The 14,779-nt window shown below is 34.8% G+C and overlaps 1 protein-coding gene across 3 annotated transcripts in view; it reads left to right on the top strand.

The window, feature by feature from the left end:
• SPATA17 (spermatogenesis associated 17) overlaps positions 1 to 14,779 on the top strand; it is a 100,320-nt gene that overhangs the window by 43,123 nt on the left and 42,418 nt on the right. The gene's annotated exons all lie outside the window — the stretch shown is intronic.

Here is a 14,779-nt window from a genome sequence, read left to right as displayed (position 1 = left end):
TTGCCATGAAAACTTACCAAATATGGCTATTTCCTATTGCTACTTATACAAATACACTGTATTTACACAAGCATTTTACTACACATACTCTGTTCATTTGAATTAAAGAATTATTTTAGCAAAGAATTGTAAAGAAAAGAAAGCTAAACAAGTTTGGTTATTTGCATAATCAATAATTACTAACAGTAATAATTTTAATTTGCTGCCATAGAATTACTGTTTGTCTTTCTGTGAAAGTAGAATTTTCTATGTATCCTGCCAACTTCAAAGCACAAAAAATTGTTTTTTGGCTTTAAGAAGAAACAGCTTTTTTTGCTTTTTTTTTTTTTCCCCTATAGTTCCAGCAATACCCATACAACAAAAATGTAACACTCTTAACAGGTGTAAGAGTTGGCTTGAAAAAAAGGAAAGGAATTTTTTATCTGATTTAAACTAAGTTAGTTGCCAAATAATGTCTGGAGAAATAAAGTATGATATCTAAAACTTCATGGTTATAAAACATTGAGATTTTAATCAGTTTGCTATATATGTGAGTAGCTTCAGTAACTAGCCAAGTAATATCTGACTCACATGAGCTTCTTTTGTTTGAAGAAAATTTCTCCTACATAATTATGGGAACATAATTATGAACGTCAAATTATCAGGTGATAAATTATGTTGTCTACTCCACCTACTGGTTGCTTTTTGCAAGAGATTCTAGTGTAAAATACAGCAAGAAATAAATCTGAGGTGGCAACATGAGGCTTCCAAATAAAATTCTGTTTTTAAAATAACATCCTCTATTTCAAATTTTAAAATTTATTTATATACGTAGCAACATTTTCCTTTTCCATTTTTAGCTTAACAGTGTGATAAATTCTGACTTTATGATGAACATAATAAAAATTACAGTACAAGTTTAACAAGCCTTTGCCTTTGTTCAGAATATTTCTTGTCACTTATTATTGGTAACACAATAGAAATAACAGTGCAGACCTATTTCTGTTTATCTTGTTCATTGATTTTATCTGTCATATAATGAATGAGTTACAAGTTCTTGTTGAGACACAAAACTTAAAAATAAGATATTTTTTTTAATTATTATTATTCCATAATCACAATGTGCAGTTTCCACTGCAGTAGTAATGACCCTTTTTTCAGTTGTCACTAATAAATGAACTAGATATCTAATGTGGTTTTCTATTATAAATAAGTTAATCTATACAGACCATCCATATATATCCCTTTTGTTCCTGTCTGTGTATTCAAAAAACTCACTGTAATTGAATACTTCCTGTTCTTTGTCATACAAAAAAGGCTAACATTTGCAGGAAGGGCTATCCTTTGCAAAGTGCTGACAAACTCCCTGTAAGGTCAACAAAAGATGGAATCACTGAATACATTGATGGCACATTGTAGAAGCACAGAATGGCTGAGAAGTTGGTACAAAGAGCCCTCATTTGTTGCATTGTGGTGGAGTGATTCCTATCGTTAGCATTTGATACAAATTTTGGAAATTCAGGTCATTGCCTTAAAATGATGGTTAATATATGATAGAATAACTTCAAAGAACCAGTATCACGCTAGAATACTGACATGTATTGTTTAAGTATCTGTAGATGGACCAAGCAATGATCATAGAATCATAGAATCATAGAATATCCTGAGTTGGAAGGGACTCACAAGGATCATCAAGTCCAACTCCTGGCACCGCACAGGTCTACCCAAAAGTTTAGACCATGTGACTAAGTGCACAGTCCAATCGCTTCTTAAATTCAGACAGGCTTGGTGCAGTGACTACTTCACTGGGGAGCCTGTTCCAGTGTGCAACCACCCCCTCGGTGAAGAACCTCTTCCTGATGTCCAGCCTAAACTTCCCCTGCCTCAGCTTAACACCGTTCCCGCGGGTCCTATCACTGGTGATAACGGAGAATAGGTCACCTGCCTCTTCACTCCCCCTCACGAGGAAGCTGTAGACCGCGATGAGGTCTCCCCTCAGCCTCCTCTTCTCCAGGCTGAACAGGCCCAGTGACCTCAGCCGTTCCTCATATGTCTTCCCCTCTAGGCCCTTCACCATCTTTGTTGCCCTCCTCTGGACACTCTCCAACAGTTTAATGTCCTTCTTGTTCTGTGGTGCCCAGAACTGCACACAGTACTCGAGGTGAGGCCGCACCAGCACGGAGTAGAGCGGGACAATCACTTCCCTTGACCTACTAGCAATGCCGTGCTTGATGCACCGCAGGATATGGTTGGCCCTCCTGGCTGCCAGGGCGCACTGCTGAGGTGAGTCTGATTCTGAGTGAAAACAAGTGTGTAGCTGCTGTTAGCACTACTACCCAGGTAGAGGACCTGCGAGTCCATAGTGTTGTGGTGAGGAGAAGGCAGTGGTAAGTGGAAGCAGCCAGAGCAGGAGAAGTGGTGGAAGGAGCAGAGTGATGTGTGTCTTTTTAAGTCACTGAGATTGGGAAAAGACTCTGTGGAAACAGCCTTCTGAGCCTCACAGCTTAAAAAAACCTTTCGCTATTATCGTTCCTTCTGTCACTGAGAAAAATATTAGAATTAGAGGTGCAAAAGATCTTTTCTCTTTACTCTTTAGTTTTTTCTATACAGGCAAATGTACTGGGTGAAATAAAAGAGAATTTAATTCTCTTCTCTCCAACTTTCCTCTGCGCTTCTAATCAGATAAGTGTATTCTGTTATAGTTTTCTAAAAATTCTTAAACAAGAATCTAAGATCTTACCTTTTTTAAGAGAAAAATGAATGTAAAACTAGTCCAGAATGCAAAAGTTCTTTGTCATATAATGTCTACAAAAGCTTGAAGCCTTTGTCACACAGTTGCAAAACCTGCTTTGACATTATTAAGAACGTGGTGTTATACATATCATTTCAGCTTACCATTGCTCTGGCTGGTGGACTTGTTTCCAAAACTGGATTTCATGTTCTGTGATAAAACCTGCTGAGATTAGATGAGCTAACATTAGTCCTCCATAATGTGGGATCTTCTCTCTGAATGCATTAAGTATTGAGACATTGAAAAACATGAATTGTGCAGTTGTGTGTGTATGCCTACCCAGACTCTTATATATAGCAGAATCTTCTTTCTCTTGGACCCTGATCAATTTGAAGACTCATCTGAGTCAAACTGAAGAATCTCCTGGCCCAGCATCCTATCTTTGACAGAGGCCAGCAGCATGTACCTAGGGAAAAGTGATAAAATGAGGCATTGGAACAATATAATGACAAGCCAAGAACACTCTCCCATTTTTTGTAGTTGAAGGACATTTGTTGTAGAGCTTTCCATTTATGGATTATTAAAGGAGATTTTACAGAGCTTTTACTTCTGTATTGCTCCAGTTCCTTTCTCTCCTGAGGATTCTCAGAGAAGGAGTAACTTCAACAGAAAGAACATAAGCCCATAACACTAGCCCTTGGATTGTGCTTCCTTTGAAGACCAAGTTGACTCATTCTCATTGCAGTATTGTTTTGCAGCATGCTGATTTCACAGCATATACTGTCTCTGGTATTCTGTCATAGGGAAATATGCAATTGCAAAGTGCCTTATTCTTTCTCCACCATTTCATGAGTGTCTGCTGATTTTCTCTTCCACTCCAAGCAACAATAAAGTCCATCACTCTCCTCCCTCTTTAGTAGGGTTGGTAATTTTCTCTGATATCATTTGGCAGTTTATGAACAGATACTGGTCATAAGCAACTTGGTCATTTAGAGCTGCAAGAGAAATAAAGTCCATGTGTAATAGTAGGTCTTTACTGTTTTAAAGATTAAAAAAAATATGTATCTATTGCATTTCTTCAATAGGTGCCAGTAAAAAATGTGTTGTCTTTTTGGACTGTAGTATTTCCTCCAGTTCTCAGTGCCTGCTGGAGTGTCTCGTTATCTTTCTGTTGAGTCAAGGCTAATGTGCTTAGAAATGTGGCTGGTATTTGCTGCATATTTATCCCCATTGTCCTCATACACTGAAAAAGATGACTTGTAGTGATATAGCAGCTGATGCTGTAAAATAAATAAGTATTTTTAATAGAACTAGTCTGGACTGAGATAATACTTTCCAGGAGTTTGCTGCTCCTACTCTGAGTAACACTCATGTTCCATAAGCAATTCCACTTTGAGATAATGGGAGTCATTTATCAGACTTCCATGGAGTTTGGATTAGAGCTTTTTTTTGTATAAAGCAAAAATATGCTACAAAGTTACATTTCAGCTTTTTTTTTTTTCAGAACTTTTGTTTTGATTTTCTGTAGTTAATGTAGAACTCAAAATTATATAACTTTTATCAATTGCATCAGTCTTTATTTCCTGTTTGTCAATTCATATAATAAAAATATTTTTAACTCTGTACTTAAATTCAATTCAATGCTAAGTTATCATAAATTTGATAACTGTATTGTTTCTATTAATTACATTTTTCCTGCCAACAGAGGTTGCAATTCATTAACATTACACTGAGTATCTGTGTCCCCTTTTTACAGTACTGGAAATCAGGAGTTCGTTCTATTGAAATTACTGCACTTATATTATGTGTAAATGCGCTAAGTGAGGAAAAATGAAAGCCACAAAATTCTTCCTGGGGCAGAGTAATGAATATTCAGAAGGCACAACTAATTAAAATGCTTCTAACATAATGCACTGTCCTGTAAGAACTTGAAAAACAATTGGTCTAAAATGACACTGTTTGACACCAACTCTGTCTCTGGACACCTGGCAGTTTTATTCTTATAAAGGTGAGGATTCAGTGGATAAAGCACTGGCCTTTGATCTTCAGATGCACAGTTTAAGAGACAAGGCTGCAAGTTTGGTCATTTGAGTTTAGTCCCGAGTGAACAGTCCACATCACAAAATGATTATACATAATTTGTTACTATTGGCAGTGTCTGTTCAGGAAAGGCCAAGGACTGAGCTAGCATGAAGAATGAATTAGCTCTTACCTTTTACATTTTATTTCCTCCCTCTTTACTGTTGTAATTTTATTATCCTGTCTCTAAAACATTCAGGGGATTAAATTATCATTCATTATAAGTACTAATACTTCCTGAAGATGAACTAAAACGGTTAATTTTTTTTTAATGTAGGTGCCCCAATCACTGAACGTCCCCACCTATCCATGGATGTTTAATCACTCATCACTTCTCTGCCAAGAAGTCAGGTGTTTCTCACTACTTTCCAAAGCTTACACCATAAAAAATCCCATTTAAATTAAAGAGGAAAGAGTGAGCTTTCCTAGCTTTCAGGCAGACTTGCAGCTACATTTTAATGGCATTAGTATATAAAGCACTTTATGCTACAGTGTTCTGTTTTTATAAAATATTCTTTCCAGAGGATTTTCAATGTACATTAAATCCTTCTTACAGTATTTCTGACAGGTATGTTTGATCAGCAAGCCTTCTTTGTATATTCACTTCCATCTTGGAAACCAGATGTATCACTCTATTCACAGGTATCACTATAGGAAAATAATTCAACTCTTGTGCCTCAAGGGACACTATACACACCTACAATCTCAGTTTGCTTGTAAAGAATATCAGTTAATGCTGTTTAATGTTCCTGTCAAAAAAAGGACAAAGTAGGGTAGACTAGAAGTGGCCAGTAACTGAGCTGTTTTTTCTGGAAGGCATTGTACCTGAACAAAGAAATATTTATATCTAGAGGGTTACTCCCACTGATTCTGAACTCAAAAAATTATTTGTATGCACACTCAGAAATGTTTAGTTCACTTAGACTTTGAGCCCAGCTCTTGCCCTTTGGGATTACTCATTCTAGGAATACTTGGAACAAAATTGGAGAGATATGGACTTGAAGAGTGGACCATTCATTGGATAAGGAACTGGCTTGAAAGTTGCACCCAGACAGTGGTGGTCAATGGCTCTATGTCCAGCTGGAGGCTGGTGACAAGTGGTGCTTCTCAGGGGTCTGTCTTGGAATTGGTGCTGTTCATTATCCTTATCAGTGACATAGACAATGAGACTGAGTGCACCATCAGCAAGTTTACAGATGACACCAAGCTGAGTGGTGCAATTTATACAACTGAAGGAAGGGATGCCATCCAAACAGACCTGGACAAGCCTGAGAAGTGGGCCCATGTGAACCAACTGAGGTTCAACAAATCCAGTGACCTACCTTCTATAAGAATTAGATGGCTATGCACCATTCCAGATGTATTTCTCCTGAGTATCAGTGAAAAGTATTTGAAAATAGCAGTTTCCACCACTCCCTAAAACTGGGTCCTTCCCATTTACTCTTCTCAAAAGTCTTATTTTAGTACAAGTGCTAAGTGAAAGTGTTTCCAATTTCTCCCTTTCACACACTCCCCAGTTAAAAAAAAAAAAAAAAAAAAGACATTCTCTTTCTATTTTGTAGAGATAGTGAGTGAAAGAACTTAAAAATAGAACAAATTTAATCATTTTAGCCATGTTCTGCAACAGCACTACATTCTCTATTTTTCCTTGAGGCTGCTTATTATAAAATCATTTTAGATACCTTCTACTTTAATACCAGCAAGAAAATTTGGCTGTAATTTACTGTCCAAAGAAATGAGAAAGATTTTACACTGGAAAATTATCTGTTGTTAGAAAGAACTTAATACACAATAGGATGTAAAGTTGGAGTTCTTTTTTTGTTATTGATCCCATGCAAAGACCTACAACTGAGTTGTATAAAGGTTTGTCCATGTAGGTATGGTGATATTTCCCAGAGCTGCTGTTAAATAGCTTGTTACAAGGCATGTCACTCATACTAAGCATGTGTTAGAGATCTCTGTATTCAGAATTAGTGATTTAAAAATCCACTAGCTAGAAGGTCCCTCTACATAAACTGTCTTTTTCAGCATCTGAATTGCATAATCTGTGTTTCTGTGTTTTTTCTGGGCAACAAAATTCTTGCCCTACTCCTGTGGGTAGGATTAATGGCAGAGTTTAAAGGACAAGCTGTGTGTTCTATCAAAAGTGTACATGCTGAGAACTTAGAAAAAACATGACCACATTTTGTGTTTTACTGTCAGTTGAGGTGGCAAAAGGGTTGGATTGCTGCAGGGTCAGAAAAATGATGAGGGAGTTATATATTGAATGGGGGCTTTGTGTATGTTGTGGTACAAACATTTAAGAAAGAATCCGTATTGCAGGGAAATTACAACAGTACAAATATGAACTAAATAGCTCACACACATAGCCACATTCGCTCACACTTGCACAGACTGGAGCTCCACTGATGTTCCCGATTATTAGTTATTGGGATACAGTTGCATGATGTGTAGTTGTCCAACTGGTCTGTATACAAGTTTGATGTGAAGTGCGGTCTTCCTGAGGTAACTTTTGAACCTATAATAGCAGAAGAAGTAGATGCTAAATAAGAGATGAGTGCATAAGTAGAGAGAAGTTAAGGATGGCATGGGAGAAGTCATGAAGATAAAATGCCGTACATTTCTCAACAGCAAACCTTCTCATTGGTAAGTGGTACTGATGGTATCCTTACTTTAATGAGGCTTCAAGATGAGTGATGTACACACCAATTCTGTTGTTTTTCATTTCTTAGGCAAGTGAATAGTATGATAGTAAAGTTCTTTCATTAACTTGCACTGTTTCAATATTCAATTCAATATTCAATGCTTTTTTAGTATCTAATATATAGTGTTAATTTGGGAAATGCATTTATCCTGCAATGGGCATCATGAGAACTGTATATCTTCCCTCATATATTGTTTGTTTTCTTACCTTTATTTTATGTTTTCTTTGCTTCCAGTTTTTCTGTTTCAACAGTCTTTTAAGAAAATGTTGATCTCTTTGTTTGTTTTGTTATCACATCACTCATTTCTACTCATTTCTGACTGTACTAATCTAACTAACATGGCTTGGTTCCCTCTTCTTTGTTCTTTCCTGTTTACAATACTAGGACCATTCATTAAACCTCCCTTCACTTCATCATTTATTGGTCTCATTGAAGAGTGCTTTATTAAACATACTGCCACTTTTTGAGGTTTTAATAATTGTCTGATCCTATAGATTTACTGCAGCAATTTGTTTACTAAATCTGTCAGAATAAACCTGTATCAGTAAGGGAAGATTCACGTGTAAACACAATGCAACAGACATAAGGAACGATGAAAATCAATTAAACATTACATCATTTGGTTGTGTGTTTTTCGTTTGTTTGTTTTTGAGAAGTGAATGAATTCACTTGCTTTTTTTTTTTTTTTTTTTGTTAAACAGAGTAAATTTCCACGATTTCTATTTCTATCTATCAAGTAGAGGTTCTCCAGTCTTTTGATATAATTGCCCTAGGTAACCTCTAGTGTTCCAAATTCAAAGATTCAAATTCAAAATGGTATAATTACAAGAATTTTTCTCTATCCAGTAAGAAAAGCAGTGATTTTCAATGTGTTTTTTTTTTCTCATAAAGCTAATCTTTTGCATTCTCACAATGACAATTGATGAAAGTTTAATTTTAAAGACATAAATAATGTCACATTTACATAAGTGTGTCAAGGTTCTTTGAAACTTCTCATGAGTATAAATAATTTTAGCCTCAAAATATTCCTGTGCAGTAAGGAAATATAGACTGTGTTTTCACATGCAGTTATTGAGACACAGAAGAATGAAACTACTTTCAGAGATTATTCTTCAACTTCCATTTACAGAGGGTAGTTGTAGAAGCAGCTTGATTCTAGAGGTTCCTAGAATTTGTACGTGATCCTATATTCACTCTAGCACTTAAAGAACAAATGATAACACTAATGGAATTTCCCATTCCTATTTCTAAAATAAAGTCATTAAGTAAGTTAAAATTGCTTGTTTGAAATCAGTTAGAAGTCACATGAGAAGTCAATAAAAAAACTTTGAATGTCTCTGTTTTGTATCTTCATCATGAGTATTGTTTCCCATGCCATCACTCACTCATTCAAATTATTATTCCTGATCTAGTCAAGTCATCAAGAGCCTGCATAAGAATTAGGTTTGACGGAACAAGCCTTGGTCATAGAGTCAATCAGTGAAAGATGAATACATTTTTGGGATGCCTCAGCATTTGTTTGGCTGCCGTGTTTTGGATATCGTGACACAGTGATCCATGCATTAAGCTAAGAGTTTGTTTATCTTTTATCTTGTTGCCTAAACCCAAGCAGTTCTTACCTATTTGGAGACTCAATTACAGTTCTGCTTCCTGCAACAGAGCTTAGTGTCAGCAGGTTTAGAGGTTGATTTTATGATCTGTGGCCAGGACAAGGGACTTGAATGTTTCCTTGACACCTCGTTGTATAGTCCATAGAATTGCAGCCTGTTTTACTTACAAATGTGCATTTAAAATGTGATTGTACTATTATTTTGATATCAAGAAAACATTTCACAGATGAAGAGGACTGAAGCTTTAAAATCTGAAAGCAGAATAACAATAATTAATGCTTCTATTACTCTGTTTAAACAGAATATATATTAGGCAGAAGACAGGTAATTAATCCCACTTGAAAGAATATACAGTACTCATCACTCATTTATGAATTCTTCAGTCTTTACATAAAACTCTATCTCAAACAAAACTAAAATACCTTACCTATAATAACAGGTAAGGTCCTCCAATTCTTATTTAGATACAATTCCTGAGTATGATTTTATAAGGGTTACAGGATCAGGCCCAAGGACTAGCTTTAGGTCAGTGAGCACTAAACTGGCATTTGTATATTTTACTGCATGGGTGACATTTCTTTCTATTGTTAGCCATAGTAAGGATATTTTCTTTTGAATTGGAATGTTGAACCAGAACAGGGACTTTTTTCCAATATCTGAATAATGCTTATGCTGTATCTATTAATTCTCATATAAAAGTATGTCCATATTAATCACAAAGTCACAGATTATTCCTAGGAGAAGACACTGTCACGTGGTTTAAATATTTTGATGTTTCAGATTTGATTTAGTGGACATCATTTTATTATACTTGCTACTAGGATATTATTTACAGAATTTTAATAGATGACTATTTCCCCAGTACATTTTATATTAAAGATGTTATCCCTTTATTTTCTTAATTTAAGGAAAATTTTGACAGCCTGTAATAAACTAGTTATTTAGAAGTTTTAAATTCATTTTCTTACAGATGTTGCTGCAGCATCATTTAAACATTTTTTTTTCCTTGTGAATCATTAATGTTTTGAGGTATTTCTTTTACCTCCTAGAGAAACTATATCTGGGGATTAACAAGATTGTTCTCTGGAATTCATGTGGAAGCATAACTGCAGTAGCTGAGAAATGATCAAGTTTCCTTTTAGTTCTCAGCAAGAGTAATTGAATGTTGAATATCTTACTAAACGCTGGACTGTGACAGTGTGTTAACACTCCCGACTATCTCCTAACAGCAGGGCAATTATTTGCTGAGTGGGATTTTTATAAATCCCCTGGCAGTAGTATGTCCTGATAATTATGATGAAGTGCATTGGTCAGTGTTGATTCAGCAATCCCTTCTCTAGCAAATATTTCATTCACAGCTCTCCTTCATGCTTTTACTTTTATGGCTTTTAAAGATCTCTTACCTCTTCTCTCAGCTTGCTTAGATTATTATTATTTTTTTTTTAATACAAAATATATTGGAGAAAAAAGGATTTTAAAGTTAATTCCTTATTTTGTTGAAGTATTTTCTGTCTCCTTATACGCATTTTGAAGAAGGAGTCATTTAACTCCTTATTAAAAGAGCAGACTGAGAAAGTAGAACCTTATTTAGATTCTTACTGTGGCAGTTGCTTGAAAAGGCTTCCTCCCTCAAAGGTATTTTTTTTTTCAGAAATAAATGAATGCTAAAAGAAACATTTATATTCATGACATATTCATGACATATGTTGATTATTTCATACTTTCAGAGTTGATATGGAAAAATAATTAAAACAGAGCATACCTTTATTATAGTTTAGTTGAATAGTTGAATTACAGTAAAATATATTTAAAATACATGAAGGAGGATACATTTTCTGTTAACTTCATGCTTACATTTACTCTTCAGCTCAACGTCATTGATTTTTAATTTTGCAGGTGTGATTATTTTCAGAACAGTAGCTGTTAAGTAACAGTTAAATTTTTCTCTGCTTATGGAAATGATAAACAGGAAAAGACAAAAATGCATATGCTACAGCATAGACTAAGATTAGGATAAGAGGTGGAAGAGATACAGAATATTTAAAACACACACACACACACATTTTTCCTTGATTCCTTTTCCTTCCTTCATTAAATTAATATCTATTTTCTGATTTTTTTCTTTATATGCCACCATTAATTATAAAAATAAGAAAATGATTGAGAGAAAACTAAATGATAGAGTGTTAGAAATGCAAAATGATTCAAAATATTAATGTAATGCTAAGGATGACTGGGTAACAAATGATACATTTGCCAGTATGCTTGACCTGACACAATTAATATTCCAGGTCATGCTTGGGTTTCCATGATGGAAGGTCTGAGGCAGAGAATTCTAGGGGAAATATATATCTGTTGTATAACTCATTTCTCTTTCTCTCTCTCTGTCTCTCTCTCTCTTTTTTCACCTGACGAATCAGAACCACAGCCTTATAAAAAAAAAAAAAAGAAAAAGGAAAAAAATACAAAAATCTGTGCTTTCACACCTCATTTGCCATATTCACCATTGGGCCACCATTCAGCAGAAGAGCCTGATGTAAGGAGGTCAGTAAGAAGCTATTAGCAGAGTCCCCTCCTGAGATTTCTTTGGTCTTATTGAGTTGGAAGTCAGCATGACAGTACTGCAAATAACTCAGTTGCAGGTTTTTTAACAGTAGCACAGATTTCCCCATAGTGTTTGTCACTTCAGAAAAACGTTCCTGGAAATGGAGTCTCAGAAAGCTGGCTTTGACAGAGGACCTTCTTAGTTGTGAAGAACATGGGTACAGAAAAATGTGTCATACTCACTACAGAAGAGGTACTTTTTGTAACCTGTCATAATATTTGGGAGGGTAGCATATTTTTGTATGGACTAAAAGTGAAGAAAATCAAAATCTACCTCATACTTTGATTCCAAAGTATAGAGTAGTATCTCAAGACAGATACTTTTCTACCACTGAAAAAGCAGTATTAACTACGATGGTTTTGTAGTTGAGAGGATATTGCATTAAAGCAGTGAAAAGGTGAAATAATGCTTTTAATATATTGTACTGGTCTCAAGAAGATATGAAAAACTATTAAGTATCAAAGGCTTTGATCCTCCAGATTCTTAAGATTTCTGCACACTGCTATCTTCCTGCAAAGGGTAGAATGAATAGCACATCCGTCAGCACACAACACATAAGCAAGAAGTCACAAAAATAAGACTCTGATTTGCAGAGATATTTTAAAGTGAATGAATTTTGCCAGAGATTGGTCTGAACTAGAAAGTAAAACCAAACTCATCCCCTTGTCTCTGCTACCAAACTTTGCCAATTTTAAATCTAGGCTTAAAACCTAGACACAAACCTTGGGGATTTTAGAGTAAATGAGTATTAATTTTATCTGTCTAGATATGAACTCTGCTGATTGCTCTGCTATCTGTCTGTTTGAATACTTGAACATATATAATTAAAATGTAAAGTAATTAACAGGATTGCTTGAAAAATCGTTAGTTAAAATGCACTTCGTAATTAATTTTGACCCAGATCTCACAAAGAGCTTCAACTGTAGAAGCAACATCTTGCAAAGTGTCTAGCTGCCCTCACTAATGTGCCTCACTAAAACTGCAAATCTGTTTTCATAGTTGATACACTATTTATGTATGTTTAACCTGATAATATATGAAAAAAAGAACAACACAAGATGACTCTTTGTTCAGGCACCTCTTCAGAAATAATAATCCAAATGACACTGATTCAGTGGGTTCCCAAAGCTATTATGGCTAATTTTGGTGTCATTAGAAGTGCTGAAAGCCAATCCTATTTGTGCACTGCATTTCAGTGTTTGAACTCTGAATACATATTTCTCTACTGCCAAATGTTTAAACAAAGAAATATCAAGAACATACATAGTATCTCAGTATAGATTATGAAATGCCATTCCAGAAAGCCATTATACTCATAGGTCCATTAATACTTCTCTAAATGTGAATGATAGAAGTCATGCCATTTCTCAGAGCCCAGATAAACATTACTTTAAAGTTATTCTTGCCTGTATTTCTTTAGAGGAAAAATGTTTGAAATATTTAAGATGTTGTATTTTTATTCTTTGTGGAAACAAACAAGAAACAATCTTGTGCTATGTGACTGAAGAAATCTAAATTTTCTTCTGTTAAATTTTCCTAAACAATTTGCTTTTCAGCATTTTTATTTTATTATTTTATTATTTTATTTTATTTTATTTTATTTATTTGATTTTACTTTTTATTTTATTTTATTTTATTTTATTTTATTTTATTTTTAAACATCTTAAAAAGCTGTGTAAATTTTAGGTAGCCCTGATCAGGATTTCCTACTGATTAACAAATCCATGAATGAAACTTCAGCATGCCGTTTTTATGGCAGAATGGTTTATTCCAGATCATCCTGATTCTCAGTGGTGAGCAAGGAGATGTTTTTCTCATGGAAAACGTTTGTATTTTCATTGATATTGTAGTTTTCTATAAAATGTGTGCTGCAGATGTACAGTAAAAGAGCAGTATCTTTCTCACTACCTGGGGCCCTCTGCAGATACGTGGCTTGGCTAGAATGTAGAAGGTACTCTCCACATTAGTCAGGATATAACAACTGAACACAGAGGACATAGGAATGGGTGGAAAGATAAAGTATCAGTACAGTGAAATTCAGTGAAATGTGCAAAGATGGTAATCACAGACAATTACTTCTCTATTTTACTGTCATCAGCAAAATAAAGGCAAAAATTCATAGTATAGACAGATCCGATGGCCATGGTAAGACTAATGGGTGAAGAGCTATATGACCATGGTTGGTTTGTACATCTCCAGCATGGAATCTAATTTGTTTGGAAGACCTTGACTGTGTCATTTTATATATGAGATAACTTGCGTAACAAATATGTAGCGGGAATGCATTCAATAGTTCAAAAAAGCCTGAGACAACATATGGAACTTGTGCTTATGGAAGACTTGCATGTCACTGAATGTTCACAAGCAAAACTGTGCTGCACTGATAAGAAAATTGTAACAAGGTAATGGATGAAATACAACAAAAAATAAATCATAAGGAGAATCTGCAAGTTTATGAGATGTTTAGGTGAATAAGAGCAAGAGGTGTAGAACCAAACCTTGAAATATAGCTGGATTTTACAGATCACACAGATGGACCTGCAGTTTTGCAGTCACCCCACCAATCCTGCTTGTCTGCTATTTGAAGCATGGATCTCTGCCATTATAGTTGACATCCTGAAAACTAAAGGAACAACCAGCGACTGATGTCTTTTTTATTCTATGTTTATTCAATGCTTCACAGCAAAGAAATATGATAAATGCAAAACATGATATATTATAACTGAACAAAACTGATCTACCTTCAAAGTCTGTTATACTGTCTACTGTTACAGAAAATACAATTTTCCTTAAAGCAAAACAGTATGTTTATTTATTTATTTATTTATTTAGCCAATGTTTTTTAAGCATCTCATCTGTTTTATTGGAAATTTAGTTGCTTTGTGCAATCTGGTACACCAATTCTCATGTTTAGCACATAGTAATTATTAACTAGAATGGATACTTTATTGTTCATAACTTATTCAGTAAACTCACATATGTTTGAGTGTTGTTTATATACAACTGATAAAATTCCTACATTTCTAGGAATGTAGAATGATCATCATTCAGAATGATTTAGGACCAGTCT

The sequence above is a fragment of the Cygnus olor genome, chromosome 3 (assembly GCF_009769625.2).
Source record: "Cygnus olor isolate bCygOlo1 chromosome 3, bCygOlo1.pri.v2, whole genome shotgun sequence".
NCBI lineage: Eukaryota > Metazoa > Chordata > Aves > Anseriformes > Anatidae > Cygnus > Cygnus olor.
The sequence above is the reverse complement of the archived record's forward strand: the minus strand, read 5'-3'. Positions and strand labels throughout refer to the sequence as shown.